We start from the raw sequence: 24,951 nt of genomic DNA, 5'->3' as shown, positions 1-24,951 counted from the left end.
CAATTTAAAATCTTGGTTTATTAATCAATGGTGGATTAAAAATATGTGCCCCACTGTGAGCTGTTTTCATGTTGCTTATTTCTTTGCCTTGATGACCCTGTGTAATGCCACCAGTTGTGTAAATACAACCACCTGGGAAAGGAGGACAGCATGTGGGTACTAATCTGACTTCTGAAGCTTCTGTTTTGCCAGGTGATTTTTTGGTCAGATTAGTTCCCTCATTTTCTCCATAGGATGTCCACACAAGTGGTTGTGCTGGCAAGACTAATGGTGTGAATGGAGTGGGGATTCTGGGATGCAGAAGTAGGGGAGAATCTGGGAATGGGGAGTAGCTAAGTCAAATGCAGAATCTTATCATTGCACAGTATAGTCCTCTCTTTTCATGTAGGAAACATGAAAGCTAACTGCTATGCAATTTCTGCCAAAACAACTGCTCAGAGTTTTAAATTGGGTTCGTAGGATCTGTAGGCTTTTCTTCTTCTTCATTTCAAACATTGCTGAAGATAAGAAAATGATTAATTTTTCAAAACACTGGTATTCTTCTCTTACAATACCTTTGAAATTCAGATGCTTCACTTGTAGATTTACTATGCTGTGGTATAACATCAGTGCTGGCAAAAATATAAAAATAATGCCATCTGTTGTTGTACAGGGTGCAGGTGTTTATTCGTTTAACTGAGCAACCTACATTAATTGCTTGCAGCAGATGTAACTAGGGTATCCTGAATGCTCACATCACTGGATTGGCAATCATGGCCATCTTATGGGTGCTCAACAATCATTCAGAAATGTGAAGTGTCTGATAGTCACAAAATAAATATTTATCTTTCAACTTTTTAAAAGAATTCCACAACCGGCATGCTTCCAGCAACAGAAATTCAGCCTGAAGGCTTTATGATCAGGGAAAATGGTATCTACAAATTACGCATGTGAACAAAATGTTTTACATTTATTCTATTTATTGAGCTATAGCTTTTCCACCTCTCTTTTCTGAGAGAGCTTTAAAGAGGTCCATTCCTGTGTCAATAAAGGTAAGAGCATAAAGATTGCTATGGAAGAATCAATTGTTAAGGGTTGAAAGAAAATTCTGTAAACTCAAGAGCCAGCCATGTTTAAGCTTGATGGCAAGGCTCTGTGCTTTTTTGTATCATGCCAGTTCAAAGTTAATATGAGAGATAATTATGCATTACATGCCAAACTATTATTACACTCAGTATAATAACCATTGTGATGTTTATTCTGTATTACATTCAACCTATTGCTACACTTTTGACCCAAGCAGTTAGACAAAAGCCTGAGCTATTGCCAGTTGTTCTAATTAGGAAAAACAGTGCTGATGCCCTTTTAACAGCTCCATGCATGTTATTCAACAGCAGCTCTGTGTTTTCCTTGTTTGCAGTAACCCCTATTTTCCTGAACATTGGCAGAACTGAACCAGAACATGTATTCTGTGTTCATTACTTTATGCTCTGTCAGCCATACCTACTTCAAAAGCTCATTCTCTTAACTATTTCTAGGGCTAAATTGTGGTCTTCACAAAAGTCTTTGGCTTTACCTCAGGATTGTCATGTTTCATATCACAAAACCAAGGTGCATTTGGCTTCTGTCTGGCACCTCCTTCCTCTGCAGTGCCATGGCACAGAACATCTCCCTGGCATATGCAATCCCTGGAGCAAGAAAACCCACAGCATTGTGCTACAGCTGCAATGAGTTCACAAACACAGCCAAAGTGCAAAATTCCCACTGCTAAAATCTCAAGTAGCTTACTTCTACAGACCCAGCTCACCTCTAAGCTGTAGGGTGCAGAGTACTGCTCAGTGGGAAGGAATTAACAGTGTACTGCATGTACCACAGTCACTGAACTGTGAACTTCAGGAGATCCTTGGTAAGTACAGGGAATATCCTTAGAAAAAGCACAATCATATGATCTCCACATCATGAGGATTTCAAGTGATTGAGTTTTGCAATTCTAACAGCAGAGAGATAAATAAACAATACAGGAAAAATTGTAATAGTGGAACAGAGAAAACATGGTTCAAAAAGAGCTGAAGTTAACCTATGTAAATAGCTACGAACTGGCTCTGGAATGCCTCTACCTCTATTTGTGTCTCACTTAAATAAGATTGAGTATAAGCAGCTGTTCTATGCAAAGGAAATAGCTCGTAACAAATCTGCAGGGAGGAAAAAAAATCTAAATTAGGATTTGCATTTAAAATTTTTAAAGGAAAAACAAAGGCCATGATGGTCTCACAGTGCTGTCTTGCAATGTGGAGGTCTTCCACTCCAGCGTGTGTTCAGAATCAGGCAGCAATGCCCAATTTGGGGCTTGTTGCAGCCTTCCATCAAGGCCAGCATCTGCCGGCTCTGTGCTGCATGCTGGGGTGGCTGTGCTGCTGCCTCATCCACTGTGTCTTTCAGGCTGTGCACTAACCACCTGGGGCTGCTGTGATAGAGATGCTGCAGTTCAGGCCTCTTGTTCTGCCAGAGGCACAACCAACAGCTGCTGCTCAGGGCTGCAGACCTCAACAGCATCCCCTGGGTTCTGTGTCGGTGGTGATGGAGAAAGTCAGCAAAGGCTGCATCTTCTCATCCCAAGTGTCTCCTGCAGTACAAAGTCAGGTGTGGTTCTGTAATTTCACACAGCCACCTGAATGTAAGCATAGTCAGGCATGACCAAGAATCTTGATGCCAGCTTTCCATTGAAGTTCACAAATAAATCTTCTAGTCAACAACTGTCATTTGCTTTTAGATCCTGGCTGAAGTTTTCCTTGAAGGAAAGAACAGATGAGAAAGGATCACCTCCTTATATTCTGAGCTGAAACACAGTCCAGTGTGTAATGCTGAAGTAAGAGGAGAATGGTCTGATTTCCATCAAATGACATTTTAATTATTTAGCCTCTTTAATCTATTATTGAAAAACATACATCACAGCTCTACAAAACCTTCCACTACTAAACTGATTTTTTTTGTTTTTCTGCCATTGTATCAGAGGTTTCCAATATCCTTACTTAATCATAGCTGGGGTATATGTCCTATAAAATTAACAATATATGAAACTTCAGTATTTAATTTGATCTTAATAAGAACATTCCACTGGAGTCATTGAGTTTTTCAAAGTGGATTAAGCTACAAAAACTAAATAATTAATGCTGATTTCTTTTTGAAAATATAACTGCTCTCAGATTTCTTTATCACTTTTTACAATTAGAATATTAGGATGTGAATGTGAGATCTTAGAAAAAAACACGTTCTCCAGAATGCAATTCTCATGGGGAAAAAAACGTGCCAAGAACTCACAATAATTACTGACTGCTCACCTATGAGTTCTCTACGGGCTTGGAGTCCCATAACCCTGACAAGGTCGCTGGAAAGGGGGAGATCCTTTAAACTCCAGAGAGCTTGTAGTCTCATTCAGTCAAGGTCACTTATCAATCAAGTGAATGTCATTTCATAAACACTCCTGAACAACTGTGTTCTATTATCTAAATGGGAAGAAGAGGTGTTAATGGGTGTCTAAGGGATGAAATCAATTTAGCTCGGAGGCACTCAGCTGTTAGAACAGTTGTGAACATTTCTGGTTGCTAATCTATGCTGATTAGTATTAATACCATACAATGTCTGAAATGTGGCTGGCATGAAATTTCTAAACCAATGAATGGTGATTACAGCTCTGTTTTCTTTATTCTCTTCTTTGAGTAATCACTTCTGACTGTGTGGACTATCAGATCCACAGCATACATAGGACTGGATTTGGAGGTTTGTGCCCCCAGGCATCTTCTCTTCCCTGTGATCCTGTTCAAGAAGGTCAGTAAACAACATTTGACCTGTTAATTACTGGCAGTAAGGAGTCCTGTACAGTACTCTGAGAAAAGAACAACCTGCAGTAAAAAATTAAAAATATGAGGATGTCATAATATGTGTTGATGCTGACAAGTTGAAATTGAATTTTCAAGTGCTTAATTACACACCAAAATAGCTTTTGTAAACCAAGGCTTCTCTTTGTGATTTTTTTTCCCAGCGCAATGTGAGTATGATAGGAAAGTTTAGTGACAGAGTGGAAACAACATACATTAAAATATTAACAAAACAAAGACAAAGTAAATGCTTTGTATTCTTCAGAGGTGAGCATCTTATCTTCTATTTCAGCCAGAGAATTAAGAGACATCAGGAAAAAAACAAAGATGTTCAGACACTGCACCATCCTGATACATCTGAAATACTGTAAAGAAGTTCTGCAAGGGAGTTAAACTGGAGCAGCTTGTCCTAGAAAAAAAATAATCACTTCTAAAAAGCCTATTCAGAAGAAGAGTCAGTGAAATCAATTCCCAGGAAACTCTCAGCTTTGATTCAGAAGTGTACAGTGATTTCTGAGAGAATAAGCAAGAAGTCAGAACTTGGGGGGGGACGGGGGGGGGGAAAGTCCTAGGCATTCCCCAAAACAGGCAAAGCCCTTTATTAAAACCACGTAAGTGCAGCAGGTCTAACTGGAAATAGAAGTAGATAGGATTGCAATATTCTATCAAGAAGGTAGGATCCTGAAAGAAGAAATAATTTCAAATGTCTGTATCCAAGCATGATAATGCAAGCGTTTTAAGTCTGGGTGACAGGGAAGCAAATATATAAACTGATGAAAATTACAGCTACTTTCACTTCCTTATGGAGGATCCTCAAGTGTGAAAATAACCAAGTGTACTCACATCACATACAAAGGGAGATATTTTCCAAAAGCCACCAAATCCTTGAGGAGAGTTGCTTTTAAACATTGTGCTGAATTTAAGGTCTGTATTTTAGCTTAATTTAAATTGAACTCATTAGACTTTGCTCCAGAAGAGAACAAATTGAAACAAAAATTGGAGTATCTATCATATTCCAAATACAACTCCAAGTTTTGTCTTGGGTATTGAGTCAGCCAAGTCAAGTGGAAAACATGTCTGAATGTCTCAAAAAATAAATTGCTGAGCATCAGTTCCAAACACATTTATCACTACACTACTCATGAATGAGAAAAAAGATTTTTAGCAACCAGTAAGAAACATTTGGGATAGTATGATATGTCCATCATATTATCTTGGTTATGTTAGAGTTTTCATCATGTTTTCTTGCAATTTAAAGGGAAGAATGCTAAATTTTCAGAAATAATGAGTGAAAGGCAAAAAAGAAAAAAACACACTTCTACAGATCAGTATATGAAAAGAAGATTGCTATGCTGTGAATCAACTCTTACACTGTATAGTACAACACTAGGAATAAGTGTAGTTGTGTTCAAATAGGGGCATTGCTTTTTTTTTTTTTAGTAAAAAGACATCTATAAATTATAATTTTTCTCAGGTCTAGTTAGCCTCCATATTCTTTCCCTGGAATCCCACCTCAAAGGAAAATGAAGTCTTCACATATTTCATTTATTTATTTTTTAATTAATCTTGCAGTTCTCTATAGGTATTCAAAAGGATGTACTGATGGGCTTGGTACTCATACAAAGCCATGGGGTAACCAAGGATAAATTTTGTGGATTTCATTTGTAAATAATTATAGCCACTGCTTATTTTTATTCAATATAATGCAGATGAAAGAGATGAACAACAAATATCACTGATTAATTAAAACAGAACAATTAAAATGTTACAGATTTATGGCAGTATGTCAGTTGCAATATTATATGGCAATAGCAATTGTGTAGATAGTTTGGCTTTGTTTTATTTCTTCTTCCAACTCATGCAGAAAACCATTCCTTTATTATCTTTGTCTTTATAGTGACCAGGTTGGTCATGCACAACTTCCCTTGGTGAAACTATGCTGTCTGTCTCAGATCACCTATGTTCAAACAGAAATGTAGTAGTTAGTGTGTAATGACCAAGACAAGCCAGACTGTTGTGAAACTTTACTAAACCCCAGTGGATACGGACATCTGGAGTTTATCATTTTCATCATGTTTAAAAGCTATCATGTAAAAGAAATTAAGATTTTTTTAAGTTTTGTCCTAAAGCGCACATCACTGAAAAAAAGTTTGTCCAACTAATCTGTGCTGGGAAGCAGAATTTCACTATGTTTTGTAAATATGCAAGGAAAAAAGGCAATCCAAACTTGCCGTAAGTCTCAAGCTGGTATCTCTTAGTGCTGCTAAGTTTGTGAGTAGCTTAAAATTGGCCTGTTGTGCTATGCACTAAAACAGCACAGCGGTGTTGAAACTGTGCCTAATTAGCCTCCTACTAAACCTGAAATGTCAGGATGGAGTATCACTGAACCTAAAAGGCTTTTCTACTTGATAGATATGGATAGTAATCCTTTTTCTAGAATTCAAGTTGATTGTACTAAAAAATGACCATATATATAGTGTCTTTATTTAGAAGCCAGGGCTCTGCCAAAAAGGAATTTTAATTTTGTCTGTTTTCAACCCAGCATAGGTAGAATCTAATCAAAAGTGAAATCACCCTGCTCTACAGTTTTTTAAGTAAGGTTTGTTTGTAAGAAATTGTTTTCTACTAATGAGCTTTCTTCTCTTGTGCAGAAAAACATACACATGAAAAAAGAGAAGGAATTGTGTGTAGTATTTTCAATCTGATCATTTTATTTATCTGATATAATTCTTAGTCCTCAAAAACTATATCTGGATGTCATGCAAAAACATCATTAACATTTTTGAGGTGTCTTAGTAAAACTGGATGAGAAGAGAAAGAAGAGTTCAGAAATGAAAATGCCCTTGGCGAATCTCTGCTTAACTGGGCAAATATTAGTTGCCACATATTAATCTTGCACGTGTGCATCAGAAAATAGAGAATATGAATTTCAATATTTTAATTACTTGTGGTCAAATTTACATTGCTATATGCAAAGTAATTGAGTGTGTGGTGGTTTTTTTTGTTTTGTTTTCATAAGATTATTTTATAGTTTTTTAGTGGAGCCCAAGAACTCTGTGAGCAGGCAGGAAATGTTATTTATTGTTCTCATGTTAGTCTTTTACTTTTTATGAATTATCTGGCCCATGCTCTAACAAATTTGTTCTGTGAGGCTCAAGTTTAACACAATCTCATCCTCTCTGAAAAGGTTTGACTATAGAAGTAAGATTTCGGAAAGTTGATTAAAAATGAATAAATAAAAGAATCTAAGTACATTTTCCCAGCAGAAAACTTCATTTTCCCCCTCAAAACATACTAGCATGAACAAAATTTTCTTTAATTTCCAAAAGCTGCCTGCTGTGGAAGTGAATGGTCCAATGGTCAAGATTATGGATGAAAAGAGTCTAAGGAACCAGTGGAAGTAAGTGTACACTCCGCAGACCTTCCTTTCTACTATCACTGCTTTCAAGCTAAAATATAACAGATGAGGATGCTGATTTAGTTTGGGAGGAACAAGAACATCTTTCTATCTCTGCTGCCTATAAAAATCCTATATGCCTATAAATCCTAAATGCCTATATTATCATACTGGGCTTTGTTCCCTTTCCTAGCTATTTACTTTATCTGGTGTCACTGGTGAAGAACACCAGAGTTAGTTCCAAATGCTTCCAAGCAGAGCTAGTTTTCCTAGGTTTAATGGTATAAGAAAGTGAAAATACTATTTCTGAGGTATCTGCCCACTTTTGGTTCTAAGGGTTTTACTGCTACTGAGCTGGACTGACTGGGCCTTCAGAACCCTATATGCATGGAAATCAGATCTCCCCAAGTTAGTGCAGTGACATTTGACATACATCTGACCGTAATCCAGCTTTGGTCTTGCTGCAATATCCAGGTCTGATATTTAAGAGAAAACGTAGTAGGAGTGAGCTATTCCAAATTCATTAACATCCCAAAATAGAGTATTGCCATTCAGAAGGTATTCAAATTCTTGCTAAAAATAGCAATCTTTTGCCAAGGATTATACAATCTAATTCATTTTGCTGGTTCATTTCCAGCCAATCTCCCCTTGCTTCATTGCCCCTTACTTTGAAATCTGTATTACCTTGTAATCTAAAACCTGAAATCTACTGAGTTTTCCCATTAGAAAACTCTGTACCAGAGCCTCCCTGGATATGAATGATACAATTTAAGGAGCAAGACACTCAGCAAAACATGTTTGTTCTGCAATGTAATAGCAAGAATTGTTGGTTCCTCAGCTTTTTTGAAGTCAAAAGAAGAGTCCCCTATTATTTCAGATGACCTTCAAGTTTTTATGTAAATCTGAATTTTGGAACTCAGTATTTAAGACTCGACTTCAGCTACATTGACAGTTTGGGCAGAAGCAGACTAGAGTTTTTACATGAAGAAATGGCCACAAACTGAAGCATAGGAAGTTCTGCACAAATGTGTGTGGGAACTTCTTCCCAGTGCAGTGACGGAGCAGTGGCACAGCTGCACAGAGAGGTGGTGGAGTCTCCCTCTCTGGAGACGTTCCAGACCCACCTGGACACCTACCTGTGCAACCTGGGCTAGGGAGCTGCTTTGGCAGGGGGGTTGGACTCGATGATCTCTACAATTCCATGGTTCTGTTATCTTTAAAAGCACATCATTATATTGAACTCTAAACACAATTGCAAGAGTTGCAGTAAGTGACCCTAGATACATTTTATCTGGTTTCAAAATATTAGGAGATTTAAATTGGGTGTCAGAGTTGGGAGAAGCAGTGTCAGAGTGCCATTGTCAGTGTGATCAGCAGTCTGACCAAGTGAGACAATCCTTTTAGTAATGGAAGATGGTTGCCTGGAATGGAGGGCAAATAAAATTGAAGGGCAGTTTGTAAATGTACTGCTATTCAATTTAAGTCATTGAAGGAAAAACAAGGATAAAGCGTCCTTGCAGAATAAAAATAAAACTGAAATAGTTCTAGTTGGGCAAAACAGCAAACTCTGACCCCAGATTACAAAGTACCTATAAACAAAGGAAATGAAAGGGGGTACTCATGGGGGGATCACTGATAGGTGAATTGGGAAGAATGTGAAACCCCGAGCACCTCAGCCAATCAGGGAAGGGCTCGCTAGTGTTGGGAGTACAGGGATAAAAGAGTGGCGGCCTTTAGATGTTGTGGATGATATTTGTGGTGTAGCACTGTAGATGAGGAGGCATGTTGTGAGACTGTTCTGCTTTAATGAGGCAAAAGAAACACACAAGGGAAAAAACTGTGCGCCAGTTTTGTGAGTCCTTAAGCCCAGATCCACACACCAGGCAGAATTAGCTTAAAATGTGACAGCCAGCGTCAGGACATTCCTCTTTGCTTTCCTCACTGGTGTATGCAGAGAATTATCCTATTGCCCTTGCATTCCAGAGCAATCTTTGGGACAAAATGGAGTCTTTGCATGGGGTCACACATGGAGATGAGCCACCTGTGGAAGGTGAATCTGCGGGTTATGACTGTTGTGTTGAAGGCAATCACTGAAGGACTAACAATGGATTGTGATGTTACCATGCTAGAAGACCACTAGATGACATCTCATACTGCCAAATAAGGTGATATTGGTTGGGCAGCCACTGGGAGTGGACAGGATAATGATTTAGGGAATGTAATGAAACATAATAAATGTGAAAATATAATCTGTTCACAGACAATCAGCTGGTGGAGCATTTTTGTAGAGTTATCCCAATGCTACCCCAGCACTGCCAGTAGGAATAATTGCTTAACAGTAATAAAGATTTTGCTGTTAAGTTTCTTTGAATCGATTTCATTTCATTACCTTTTATGGCAAATTGATTCTGAATCTGTATTCCTGAATTCTGGCAGACAATACAATGTGAACATACCTTTCAGAGTGAGCATCAAGCTTAGCTACTGCACTGTATTAATTTACCATTTATGTAATCTATCTCTGTTTTCCATGGATTATCCTCTGTTACTTAAAACACTCTCATTACTTCAAGGATGTGAGAAATAGTATGTGCCCTTGATCTTTCTCTGTAGGTTGATGTATACCACTAAAATTGTTGTGCTTGCTCAGGTCACAATTATCTGGTTCACTAAATAGAGTTAAACAATCATTTGCTTTCCATTTCAACTTTTCATTTGTGTTTCTAGCATTTGTTCTTGCCCTATCTGTCCAATCTGAAGAAGATGTATCTGTGTGCTGTACTGAGATCACTACTACCAACTATTTTGTGATTAAAATAAATAAATAAATAATAATCTCAAGACATACAAGTAAGTTGTAACTATTGGTCATAAAAAACTTACTAACACCTGACTTTCTCTTCCTGTCTCAGGAACAACTATGTTTTGAGATAATGAGCTACACTGAATGAGCATTTATGAAGTAATTTTGAGACATTAAGAATGCAGTTATTTTATGTATTGCCTTTTACTGACAGGCAGGTATCTGCTGTGCTTCCTACAAGACCATGCCAATGAGTTGGCAAAAACAAAACAAGACTCTCTTATAGGACACATTGTTCCAGCTGACTGAATTGCAATTACAGTTTCCAGTGAGACAAATGGGTCTTGTGTTTAAAAGGTCTTCATTTCCATCTGCTTGACAATAAATTTCTTAAATTTATCAGATTTGTGGTGCTTCCTCTCTTTTTCTGGGTGTTTATATTCTTTCAAATCTGAATTCAAGATTTAGTAAATGCCTCTGCCTCCAACTGTTTCACATTAAAAGTAATTTTGAAACATTTTCTGGGTCATACCTAGAACAAGTGAGAAAGAGATCTATTCCAGGTGCTATAGATATGACTCAATGGCAAATAAATGACCTTCCTCCTGTTGCAGCGGTGAGAGATAAACTGTGTGCAGTTAGTCTGCCTTGATGCCTTTCCTTGATTCCCCTTCAGAGTGAATTGAGGATCATTTTGTGTGAAAAGTTACAATTTCTGTGAAGAGTAGACTGAATATACAAGTATCAAGAAATAGGTGGAAAAATGTTAAAAAGAAAAAAGCAAACAAAAACTTCGAACATTTGGTTTAACTTCTGGGAACTGTTTTTTAAATACTTGAAAAACGAGAAAGTCTGAATTGATAAGAAGTTTTCCAGCATGAAGCAACTGTGCTTGGAACAATAGGAATCCCCCTGTGACTGCATAAAGCACAGCTTCTAATCCTATGGAGAAAAAGAAGTATGAACAGATCCACAGTGTAACTCCAGCAGAGTCTGTGTGTGCAAGGGATCAACTGCAGGGCCTGCCGGATCTTCTGTCCCCACACACCTGTTTTAGTTCTTACTTTGCCACTGACAGGAGCAGCAGTAAAAATGGAGATTTAACTTACTTGTGAAATTCCTCCTATGGAAACCACTAACTGGTGACGTTTTCCATTGCTGCTCCGTATGGAGCGCTTCAGCAGAACGCGGCCTACACATTCTGTAGCTGTTGAGGCAGCCATTCTGGCAAGCACTGGAATGGACAGGTTTGTGACATGAATCCCACATACCTTGTGTTTCTTTTTAAATTTTTAGCTTCAAAAAAAGTCAAGTCAAAAAACAGTGGACCTGAAAAAAAATCACGGTTTTATTCAGGAGTGTTTTTATCTCATCTGGCTTAATGTAGTACAGGAAAATTAATAGAGCTGCAGGAGGAACCACATTGTAAGATCTTTTGTATGTACATGTATGTATGAATGTATATATGTTTGTATGAATCTCCCAGGTTCTGTCTGACAGCTCCAACTTCATTGGTTTCAGTTGGTTTTGTGGGGGAGTTAGATTTACTTGTTTTATATGTTCTGCTGATATGAGCTCTACTGGCAATGAATGTGTGACCTTGTAACACATCTGCATTTTTAATGACCTATGGTGTATAACTTTTATGGAAACAACAGTCTGCAGTATTTTCTCTGAAGTGGCATTCACAACTTGTGGTTTCTGAAAATAATTCCTCAGTGTTTTCATTTAGTTTAAAATGTTCAATTCTTTGTTCCTTCCTCGCTACCAGTGTAAGTACTTATTTTTGTTACTCTACCGAGTACTTGAGCAGTATATCTTCCGTATGTTTCATAAGCATACAAACCTCCAATTCAGTTTGAAAAAGGTGTTGCTAACCTGAGAATTAGGAATACAGAGCACATTACAGCTGTTCTTTAAGATCTAGTTGTAGCCACAGCTGAACAGTGCTGAAGTACTACTGCATCAATCTTTCACTTCTACACACGATGAAACCAGTTCTAATTGCATTCCAACTGCTTGTTTTGGTATTCAAGATGTTAGACCATCAACACATTCTCTGTAATTTCAAAGCACATATTACTATTCACACCAAAGTGGAAAGAAATCTCTTGACGGAAATTACTTCTTTTCAATCTTGTATCAAGAGCTAAAAGTCCAGAACATATTTATTACAAATATTTAATTCAATAATATCAGACTATATGTATATAGGAACTAGCTTAGAACCTGCTCACCCAATCAGCCTGCAAGGAGTTTGTACATTACTGCCTCATAATGGTGAGAGTCTTCTCAGCTGTGTATTCTGGGAAGTTCAAGATCATTTTTGACCACTGAAAGTAATGTTCTACAACATTTATTTTGGGGCTTGGTCATAGTGTTGGCACTGTGTTTGTTTGAAGTAGGAACCTACTAGGACTAATAGAACTACTTGAACAATAACATCTAAACACTGAAAAACTTGTATTTTCCTTGCATTTTTAAAGAACTTTACCTTCTGCTGGTGGGAAATATGTATGTATCTCAGCAAAAAATCTAGTAGAAATTTGTCAAGCAGAGTACACTAAAGTTTACACATCTGTTTTGACACACAGTCTAAGTAGGTGAATGCAATGCCGCATATCTGAACAAAACCCATCTTACTTTAAGTCACAAAAAATTCACGGAAACAGCAAAAAATACTGCCTGGTTAGCCATACAGAGTCAGGAAGCACATTCTTTCTCATATCAGGCAAACTCATATCAATAAATGCTCTGATATGAGGACTCAGGATAACAAACATTTATTCAGTAATGACCTAGAGGATTATGTTAATCGAACAATAATGAGATTTCATAATGAGAAAAAGAACAAGGTACAGTAAATATAAAATATTCAATGAACACAGGTCTTATTTTTCTCATCTTGTTTTAATCTATGTGCTAGATAGAGGTTAAATATAATCTGCCTTGATGTGACCATTCTTTGTCCTTGCAATCTAATTTTTGTCTACATAGCAGTTAATGTAAGCTACAGCAGATATCCATGTCAGAAAAAAATCTGCACAGGAGAAATTTCAGAAATTTGATTTTTGATTTAATACTGTAGTATTAAAATATTTCAAAATTATGTTCTATTCACTGCCTTCTTAAAATTTAAGTAATTAAAATCCTAATACGTTCCCCTCTCTGAGCCATAACTGTTTCTCTACTTATCTTTTTGTCCAAAGTAAATGAATAAATAAATAAATAAATAAAGTGGGAAAATCACTTATCAAAGCTGCCCTAGGAAAAGAATCCTATCAGCAGAATATGGAATCTAACTATTTCTTAGCTTTTTTTTTTTTTGCTCTGAACTTCTCAGGTTTTGATTTAAAAAAATGGGGCTGGTGAGCAGAGTTCCCATCCTTTTGGCTTGGGACAGTTGCAGGAGTAACTTTAGAACAAGACTTGGAAGAGATTTAAGTAAAATTCAAAGCAAAGTACTGAGAGAACAAATTTTTATTCAACTATATAAGAAAATTCATATAAATATTTGATAGCTTTTTCTGCCTGCTTCCTTAAACTTCAGCTTTAAAAAGGGAAACTTCAATGATGAATAAAGTAGAAGAGTGTTTAACAGAGCTTATGAAATTGACATGGAAACATTTTATGAGACCTTTCGTTTGGAGGAGAATTAATAAATTTTGTGAAAAGAATATGAACCAATTCTGTTATCTCTCTGAAGTTTTTCATATCACAGAAATGTAATGTTTGATGAAGATACTGTCAACTCTCCTGTCAGGTCCAAGAGCAGAAAAAAGTTCCTGCTGAAAAGAGGAATGTGACAGCTGTTTCTTCTCTGACATAATTCTTTACATGCATGTCTATCCTAACCCAACTCAGCTTAGAGGAGTCATTCCTACAATAAAAGTAATGTTTTCAAGGTAATTCTTATTCAAGCATATCATAGGTTAATGAAAAATTCAAGTCCCTCTTCATGAAGCTGAACTCAGATAAGTTTATCAAATGGTCTGTTAATTAAATTTTGTACTCCCTTGCTTTAAGACCAATTGCTGGAGTATGTTATGAAATTAGAATAAACTTCAAATTTGTACATAGTCAGAAAATGTGAAATCTCATCCATTATCAATGGTTATTGCTCCAGTGGCAACTCAGTTACAGAGCTGTATTTAAGGAACACAAGTATAAGATGAGAACCACTGGACAGAGAAAAATCAATTTCTTCACCTCCTCAAGGAAACACCCTTGAGGGGATAGAAAAAGGGCAAGCTGTAAATAGTTTATTACTTGATACTTCTGTCTAACGCAAAGGAGCAGCAATGCTGACAAATAGGCATGCACCCAAAACACATATTCCAGCAGGATTTGGATACCACATGCTCTTCTTTCGCTCTTTTGAGCCTCAATCTCTTAAGTATATTCAGAGCATACTGATTTCTGTGAATCTCATTCTAGAGGTTCCTAATCCTCTACATTCAATGAACAGGATAACTAAGATGCTTAGTTCAATGTGGTCTTGGAAAAAGTACTTATGCTTTTAGATCATTTTGTAAATCTATCCTGATTTCATACATCCATGCTAGTCCAAGAAATAGCTTCTGTCAGTTTTGAAAAAATATATATATGTATATATGTGTGATAATTTGAAATATGTAAAAATCTTTATTCCTTTGCATCCAAATTCTGTACACTGTTTTCTCCTTCATCTTCCTTAATATTCTCATTACAAACATGAATATATTAGTTTCTTAAATTGTATTTAAGAAGGCTGTTCCTAAAGTAGTGTCTCCTTTTTTATTACGCTGGTGTAAGACATCAGAGGTGGATGTTGGTGGTGTGGCAGCAGAGGCTGAAGCTTCCCATCAGTATTTCAGTACGTGTAGCTGCCGTGTGACAGATGGCAGCAGGGGCACAGTCTGACAAAGCGGTGTCTGACGTGAAAGTGTGTATGAATAAAGGCATGTCATGGGACTCCTCCATGTGGAAAAAAATAGCACCCATTGGCATTCACTGATGATTGCTGAATATTTTTGGAGATCAAACAGTGGATGAAAGCACAGTGAGGTGGTGTGTGTTGCATTTCAGCAAGGCAACAATGATGTGAAAGACAAACCGTGTTCCTTGCAGATTTTTAAGTGTGACATGCAAGCTGTTGTTGATCACTGGTGAAAATGCATACTTGATGGTGGTGACTATTGAAAATTGTGTTTTGTAGCTGAGAATTTTCTTTATCATCACGTAGTGTTCTTGTGCTCTTTGGTTATATATTAAAATACCTATTGTATTTTCCATGGAAATAAATAGAAGGCATTGCTTTAGGAACAACCTATATAACTTCCAACTAGCTGTAACTTTTGAAAAATTGTCTTCTGGTGAGCCTTCTTTTTATCATATAATAATATCAGAATTTTTAATGCTTTTCTTTTTAGCTTTGTTTTCAATGCATGTTTGTTATTATATAGATAAACCAAAGGAGAGATAATAATCGTATCTGTAATTATATTTGATCCAAAATGACTGACTGATGAAACACAGCTGCTCTGTGCTGGGCAACTCTGTACAGCAAGCAAACTACATTACTGGCTTTGTTATCCACAAAATTAGTGTGTCTCTACTCAGCAAAAGGATCCTATCTACTTCATATTTTGCTGCGTATACGTCTGCTTTAAGGGATACTAGAAGCTGGTGCAGGCAGAGGCTTGCTGGTCCTGCCTGCTGATTTTTCTCTTCATCTCCTATCTATAAAACCCTCACATCTTTCAGATGTAATATCCTCTTTTCATATCCTTCTCACACCTTTCCATGCCTTTCCTTGGCTACCCTCTGTCTCATGTACTTCCACATGATGCCCTGTTTTCTTCTACTACAGTATAATTCTTCATGTGAAGAGGGTTCCTTTCATGTTCATATTTAGAGTCGGATTCTACTTGAAACTAAAGAGTAGTAAGACAAATGAATTGTGTGTCTGACAACTGACTAGTTGTTCCCTCCTTTCTAAAGGGGGAAACTGTGATTTTTCTTTCTTTTCTGCATAGAGATGTATAAATTTGTGGCATAACATGGATGTTTTATGGATATTTTAAAAGCATTTCTTAGTGTACTAGTTAGAGAAGACAAAGTTCTCATACCCTATATTTAGTTAAGCACAGATGCTATTTTAATTGCTGTTCTCGAGTTAATAAAGACAGCTGGAGTGCATCTGTTATATTAACTGTTTATCATGATAGCTGTTAATGAGAAATTTATTACAAACATTTTTCAATCTTGGCAAAACATACATAGTACCTATGTCACAACCGACAGTCTGTTGAAACCCCTTTGCTATTCTGTGTTTTGGAAGAGGGTTCTATGTATGTCATAGAAGCAGTACTGCTGCTGCTGGCTCATCTAACTGAGCTCCACTGCCTTCTGCTGTCCCAAAGCTGCACTCCAGCTGCAGCAGTCACTGTGCAGGTGATCCCTAAGAGCATAACAGGGGCACAATAGCCATGCTACTCCTTGTCCAGTTGGCTCAATTAGTAAGTATCAGTGCATTTTAGCTTCAACCATTCCATATTTGTGGTAAGTTCTGCACTCTTCTGGGGCTGATTGCTTTGAAACTATACAGTGCTGATTGCAACAGGAGTACTTATTTCACATTTCCCTATTAAAACTTAAAAAAATAGTAGGTGAAGTGAAAAATACTACGATTCCTTGAACACAAATATTGGGTTTCTGTTTTTTTCTGGAATGGTAATAAATGAATAAACATAAAAAGTCTTTTCAGCATTCATTGTCACTAGCTCTGCAAACTTCTAAAAAACATTGCCATTTATTTGACTACTTTAAGAAAACACATAGAAAACCAATATAGGGTTTCACTAATTCCCCACAAACACTTTTTTACTCTAAAATGACTCAAATGGCCTAAACTTTTCTACTGATTTGGTGTTGTTGTGTTGTTTTTTTTTTTCCAAACTCAGCACTCAATACTCCTCAGATTTGCAGGGTGCTATAACCTCTACTGTGGTTAGCTCCTGGGAATGAGGCTCAGTATTATTGCACGTTTAATGTTCTCTTACAATTTTAAATTGACAGTGCTTCATCTAACTGTCTCATAATATGTATGGCTTATATACATAATAAATATGGCTTTAACCTTGAGCTTGCTTTATCCAAAGCAGTTGATGTCACTGAATTTTATGAGTATAGAATCTGCAGATATGGGTATCACTTATGGTGCAGATTGTCATCTCTCTGAAATGCAGCAGGAGAGGACTAGATCACCTCCCATAGGAGGTCAAGCTGACAGAGCTGAGGCTCTTCAGCCTGGAGAAGAGAAGGCTCTGAAGGGGACCATATAGCAGCCTACCAGGATCTGAAGGGGGCCTGCAGGAAATCTGGGGAGGAACTTTTTATAAGGGCCAGTAGCAACAAGATGAGAGAAAATGGTTTGACCAGGGAGGCTGTGAATGCCCCCTCCCTGGAAGCATTCAAGCCCAGGCTGGATGGGGCTTTGAGCAACCTGGTCTAGAGGGAGGTCCCTGCCAATAACAGGGGGATCAGAACTAGGTGATCTTAAAGGCACCTTCCAACCCAAACCATTCTATGATTCTATGATTCATTTAAGGTGAATCTGATTGCTCTCATGCAACAGAATCAGATGAAAGAAATTAAATTTTAAGTTCCTATTTATTCCATCGAGACTAGTATTAAGTCCCAAATACACATGTATGACTTTTTATATGGTTCAGTGTTGACCTTTATAACGTGGAGTGTCCTTCCAAGTTATCTGTATGTAGTAAATAATGAAATTGTTTGAGATTTTTTAAATATAAAGGCTTTCTCATTTCAAGCACCAAAATTCTTCTGCTTGTGTTAACACACCATCAGATGTATTCAGAAATGCAGAGTTAAAGATAAAATATGTGGTTGATTGGGTGGAAATAATCATCAGTTAATTGTATTTGTATGCACAGCGTATGGTGCAAGTAATCAAAACACAACCTTGAGTATTCTAAAAAAGACAGCTAAGCTTAAAACAATGATTTAGAAGTGCCTTATAATTAAAAAAAAAAAGATAAATAGAGTACTAATGAAAACTAGAAATTCTTGTACATTTGAAATTCTGTGTCATATTAGAAATATAACAGCTGTATTCTGTCCCTGGTACCTTTGACACTACTGAGCACATCAGTGTATGGGAACCAATGCAAGTGGAATAGGATACAGCACCCACAGCTTGCAGAGCTGGTGCCAAAGAGATGAGATTTTTCTTTTAAGTGTAATCAGGTAATATTTCACTGACCTACTTCTGAATTGCTCAGTGCAATGTAAAGACCCACAAAAAAACACTTCTGGGCAAACTATTCCTCAGCTTATGCATCATTCACCTATGGCAGCATAACTGAGCCACTGGGAACAACTTTTTGATAACAGGTATTTGACAGTAAGATGCAGATGATGAAACTGCAGGTGGTAATATTGAAAGAGTAGTAGCTTCTGTTTGTTTCCTGCTATCTCTAGTGTTTGGAACCATGTGGGAAATTGTGGCTGTAACAAATGGCATTGTGGATTAACAGATAAATTCCATGGCTTTTTTTTTTTTTTTTTTCTTTTCTCTGGCAAAGTATATGCATCCAATCTGATGCACTTGTAATTGTGGTTAATATGCTGAGAAGAAATCAACTCTGAGATCCACAGTTGAGATTTTCTCGTATTTTCATATAAAGAAAAAACAGTACACAGTGTCTTGCAAATTCCTTTCACAGCTGGAGTAGAGGCAGGCCAAAGCAAGAGCAGCTTGCTTTGGAAACCTCTGCTTTTGCTTAGCATTCCTTATAGCCATTTGACTACCTCATTTGTGATACGCCTTTGTGGATTGCTATCAGAACATATGCAGCATGGCAAGAGGAAAAGAGTGTAGCTGGCTCAACCCTCAAAGCTTTTTCACATCAGCAAGGAATAAATTACTGTAATCTGTACTGCTATCTGTAGTGTCATCCTAGAAAAGAAAAAAGAAATGCACAGGTCTGTAACAGCACACATGGCCAATGGGATCTGGATTCAAACAGGGAATTCAGTTTTGGGTTATGGCTCTCCTTCTACCTTTTTCTGGTCATTTAGCTTTTTAAAAGCTGTAACTCTAGGAGTGGATATAATGTGACTTTTGGAAGGGGGTTATTGTTTGTCCAGCATGTAGGACTCCACTGTAATTCAAAGTAAGTTACAGAGCATAGCAGAAAGTAATTTGATGTTAACCCCTGGCCTATGGTGTTAACTTCTATCATCTACGAAGCTATAAATAAAGTGACATCATCATATTCAGTTATTCTTAGCTCATGTGCAACAACAATATTGCTATCCCCAGAAACGAATCACTTCAAAATGCTGGAAAAGTACTCAGGAGACAGATTGCAATTAATAGATATATTAGGCAAAGAAAATTATTATTTTTTTAAGTGCTGTGACTCAGCAAGATGAAAGAAGCAGTGAGTACATCACATGCAAAAGTACAACTGGAATTACAACAGGACCCCAGAGAATTTTTTGGGTAGTTTCACCTGTACCACAGACTGGATTTGAATGACTAAACTTGTCTTTCATTGGAATGCAGACTGGTACAAAATGAAGGTTTTAGGAAACATGGAGTTCAAGAAGCATTTAGATGAGGTGCTGAGGGATTTGATTTAGTAGTTGGGTAGGGATAGTGATAGGAGGATGGTTGGACTAGATGATCTTGTAGGTCCTTTCCAACCTTATGAACCTATGAACCTATGAAACTTAGGCAGACTGAACCTAGAGGAGTTTCCACCTGCCTTTTCTCACTGCCTGCTACCAGTGCTTGCCCTGTCAGTTATTCTGCTGCTTCAGGCCAGAAAACTGACCAGAACCCATGTTTCCTATCCCTCTGTGCTTTTCAGAGTGGAGAAGGTAGAGAGTCAGTCTTGAAGGGGTTAAACTGAGTCTGAGATGAAGAAGAGAGTGTGTGTTTTTAGTTTTATCTTTGTTTTTCATGATCCTAGTCTATATTTTTAAGTTAAAAGTAAATTTTCCCCACGTCAACTCAGTTTTGTTCATGACATTAAATGGTGTGTGATCTCCCTGTCCTTATCTCAAGTCACAAAATTTTCATCTTATTTCTTCCCCCTGTCTTACTGCGAGTGGGAAGAAAAACAGTTGTGGTGGGTGTCTGGCACCCAATCAAATTCAACACTTCATCATTAGCCTCCTAAATCTTGTCTACATTTGTCTTCCCCCTTTGAATAAGCTGCCTCTGACTTTCAGACGCTCCTAAGAAGCTGTGGAACAAGCTGACATGTTAAAGGCAACATCCCAATGGCACTTCCTGTCACTGTGGGCTGCAAGGATTGATAACTCTGGTGGCCATGAGTGCTATTTTCAGATCTTATGAACAATCCCTTGAGAACCAAAAGCTGGGAAATACTGTTAAAGAGGAGAAGGAAAAAAAAGGTAGAAGCTTTAATAATGACTTTAAAATGCTGCTAAATAGAAGGCAGTGCAGCTAAGGAAGGAGCATGGATCTACAATTTTTCGTCTATTCACTAATTAAGACCAATTTTTTTTATATTCTGGAGATTTTCATGCTGAAAGATCCTAAGTTGTATGTCAAAAAATAATATAAAATTATATGAAAGCTCATATTTCTTCAAGCTGAGAACTGATTCCTTTTCATCTTCAAAGTTAGAAATTTTTTCACACATTCTGCAACATGAAGTCTTCAGAACACTTAATCCTAAAGATGTTGAATCACTTCAGACATTTTAAGACAGTTCAGAGTTTTAGGATTTGTCTCAGAGATACTGTTGCTCAGGGAATCACGACAGTCCTGCACACTTCTCCCCCGCTTCCTCAGTCTGAGGTTCTTATATTAAGATGTGGAACTAAATTCATTTCCAGCACCCAGTATGGGGAAAATAAGGTAAATAAGACCAAAGGAAATGACTGTCAAGTTTTGTACTTTATTTCTAATTCTGCCACAGCTTTCCTATGTGACTATAGGCTCTTACTCTGTCAGTGCCTAATACTCTCCTTCTGTGAATGCAGATAATGGGTTTTTTTTGTTTGTTTTTTCCACTCTTCATGGTAACTTGAATCTGGATTCATTAATCTTTAGAAGTCAGTGTCTCCTGTAAAAAACACACTTGCAGTGTACAGCGCCCTTAGTAAGCAGGGAAAAGGCTCACATTATTCTTTTTCCTTTCCTGCACTTTTGAAGCCATTGCTATTTCAGTTGGCTAAGACTTCCTTTCTAAGACAACAGAAAACCCCTCTGTCCTCCTTTCACTGGTGGCTGTGACTGCCAATGCCAACTTTTAGGCTCTTCCTTAAGAAAAGCTGTTTGAGAACTGTGGACTACACAGAAGAGAAGAGGAGGCTTATCTCTTCAATTAAGTTCCAAACAGATAACTATTATGTAATCATTACTAAGGAATCTATTTTCCATTTCAGTTATACTGTACCCAAAAGTGCCCCACTGATTTGTGTGAAAACGTTCAACAATTATGAAAACCCTTATCATAGGAACAGGCAAATCAAATGATCAGCAAACAACTGACCGGAGCAGTTGATTTGGATGGAAACATCAGAATGCTTTCACTGACAAGGGATCTGAGTTTCATGGCATAAAAGTATCCTGGAATAGTGTCCCTGTAAATTGTCTGCCAGCTGAAGGGGGCATTGGCAAACTAAAATAGTTGCATTCTGCTGTTTTCTCACATTCAGATCAAAGCTTTGATCTGCAACCTCTGATTTTAGTTATAATAAAATAACTTCAGAGAAAATAATTCTTTGTTGTATCTTAAAATAAACTTCCTTCAAAAAAAAAATGCCCTGAATAGTATTTCCAAATGCCTTATGGAGGAAAGAGAAAAACACTTGTGCTTGCTCTACTATTGCAGCTGAGGAATTGAAGAGTAGGGCTAATTTACTTTTCCATTCACCAGCACAATTTGCACAGCAGAGAGGCTACCTGGCAGCCAATTCTTTGACAATCACTCTCCAGCTTGTACTGTATTATGGATCTTACATGCTAGTAGTCCACCCACCTTAGTATTGCCAGTCCTGTAGAAACAGTACCTGAGTAACCTGAAGACAGTGTAGAAAGCTTTAAAATAAGGCAAGCTAAGTGCATTTTCCTTTAAGCTTAACTGTGTTCCAGATGTCTTCATAACAAAACCACAGCTGCACCAAGCTGTTTCTACTAGCCCCTCGTTTATTCTTACATCTTTCAATGTAACTTCATGCAATTAATACAGTTTCATTTCATGAATATGTATATTTCCCAACATTTACTACCATCCCCTGATACATCTGAGACACTTGTTAAAATAGTATTTTTTTAGCTTTCTGAACACTTGCCACTACACTAAACATTCTGTAGGAGTCTAAGTCACCACAGAACTTTAACTCATGATATTAATAATATAAATTACCCTTAGTTTATTCTAAACAGCAAGACCATGACCAAAGCATTTCAGTAAGTAGCTTCATTCTGAATACTTATCAGAAAACATAATCATAAGCAATTCAAATTTACATGCGTGTACAAAGCAGCAAATAAGGCATAGGACAATCCATGGGGAATATAGTTCTTTAATTAAAGAGTATTAGGCACTACTCCCGAAATTAACTGCAGCTGAGAGAGTACTTCTCAAGCAGTAAACGAATATCATATGTGACAAGCAATTTGTGCAATTACTTCTAAATAACCTCACTTTATAGCAAGACAGTTTTCAAGTTTCTGAAAAGAGGCTGAGTAAATATTAAATTTCAGAAGAATAGGTATGTCACTCTACAGAACTGGGTAGCACATGCTCAAGTTCTTGTAAGCTCTGACAAGCAGGTGTTTCAGTACTGGTTTTCCATAGTGCTGTCAAGCTTTCTGCAACCACCACGGCCATGCCACACTGTCCTTTATTTGTGCTTCAAAATGGAGACATCTCTTTGAATTCTCTTAATTATATTCAGGCTAGTCATGAGCTGCCACACACTGCACATGCAAGTAGAAGAGGAATATACAGCATTTTGTGATGGTAACAGTAGCATCACAAGGTAAAGACTTTGCTAGTGCAGCAGAATTGTCACAGTACATAACCCATGATGTGACCTTACAATCTTCAGTCTCGTGTAACTATGCTGGACTTTGCTTGTGGATGAACACTGGAAAGTCTGTATGCCTTTTCAGCAAACAGAAACCTAAGTGCAGCTTGCACGTAGCATCTGGGACAGTTTCACAGTGTCAGGCAGAACATTCAGGATTTGAAAAGAAAATGTCCCTTTAAAAACACATCTGTAGAACAAATTTAAATATACACATCAAGCATGCAGAGCTTATTGTCTTACTCATTTGGCTTTGTTCCCTTCCACCCATCAGCTGTGAGACAACACAGGACCTGAAGAGCCTTTTGCAGACAGAAATGTCTTCCATTTGCCAGCAAAGCTAGTTTGTCTAACAATACATGTCCATGCTGTGGTGGCAGGTGGAAGACACGTGCATGTCACTCAGTGTGTGTTCACTCTTTAGGAATACGTCCTTTAGGAATAAGCACTTTTTAAAGTGTACTATCCTGACGCATGTTTTACAACATTCTACAGATATCTAAGGAGCAGAAGGCAAAGGGACAAGGCCGGACTCTTATCTGCAGTGCATGGTGACAGGACATAGGAAAATGGTCATAGTGAAGAACAGGAAGTTCCTCACAAATGTGTGTGGGAACTTCCTCACAGTGCAGTGACAGAGCAGTGGCACAGCTGCACAGAGAGGTGGTGGAGTCTCCTCTGGAGACATTCCAGACCCACCTGGACACCTACCTGTGCAACCTGGGCTAGGGAGCTGCTTTGGCAGTGGGTTGGACTCGATCTTTGGAGGTCCCTTCCAACCCCTACAATTCCATGACTCTGTGATCCATATAACCTGTCAAGGTGACATTCTCTTCGTATTAGCCTAATAGGTATTCCTTTGGTTTTAGGGATATGCGGACTGCATGAGTAAAAATGTTGATCATAGCTGCTCTTATGGGAGCAGAGTGATGACATTTTGAGAGGTTGCTGAGAGATTTCAGTTTCTCTGAAATGTGGTGCTGCAGCTGCTACTTCCAGATAAAGGGCCAGTTTGCCTGTAGGATTTTGCCAATAGTAGTTAACATGAATTCTGGCACAGACCCCAATTTCTTTTCAAAGACAGAGTCTGCAGAGTTGGCACTAACTGAAAATGTTGCTACAGTACCAAAGATTGGCTTTTCCAAAAGTATTTTATCTATGCTTGATTTCATGTATTTTTTTGTTTATATACCTACCAAGGTTATGGGCTCATACAAACAGCATCATGGACAGATGCTGATCAGAGCAATATGGCAGAGGGAGTCAGCTGTTTTTCAGCCATTCTGCTTCTTGGCTGCTAGAAACAGAAACATCTGAGGGAGGGACAGAGGAATGCAGAAGAATCCAGGCAAGTAAGAGATTTGGATGTGAATGAAGTCGATAGTTAATAAATTTACCATAAAACCTTCTTACGGTTCTTCTTGAAATATTTCATTCTTCATGGAAAGTTATTGTGGGGTTCACAAGAAAAAATGCTCCCTAGCTTGCCTCAGTTGTTTCTGCCAAAAAACTCATGTTGGTATGTGTTCTTCTCAGAAAGCTTCAGCATCTACTCCCATACCTAGACAACAGCTGTGAGCGTTCTCTGCCTGCACATGCCTGCAAGTCACTGTTTGGCTCATATTCCTCAGAGATGCAAAGAAGGAAGAGGAGTGGCATGTATGGGATGTGGTGTGGTGCTTTCTTTGTTTGTACCCGAAGGAACATGTATGAATCCTGTCTGGGAGCCATCCCCCAAAACAACTCCCAGTTTCTAAAATTCCTTCCATGTCCTGCAACACTTTAAATTGTAGTGATTTTTTTTTTATATACCT

The sequence above is a fragment of the Cyrtonyx montezumae genome, unplaced genomic scaffold (assembly GCF_038088225.1).
Source record: "Cyrtonyx montezumae isolate F1298 unplaced genomic scaffold, pur_monq_1.0 scaffold_30, whole genome shotgun sequence".
NCBI classification, from domain to species: Eukaryota; Metazoa; Chordata; class Aves; order Galliformes; family Odontophoridae; genus Cyrtonyx; species Cyrtonyx montezumae.
This window is presented reverse-complemented; position numbering follows the sequence as displayed.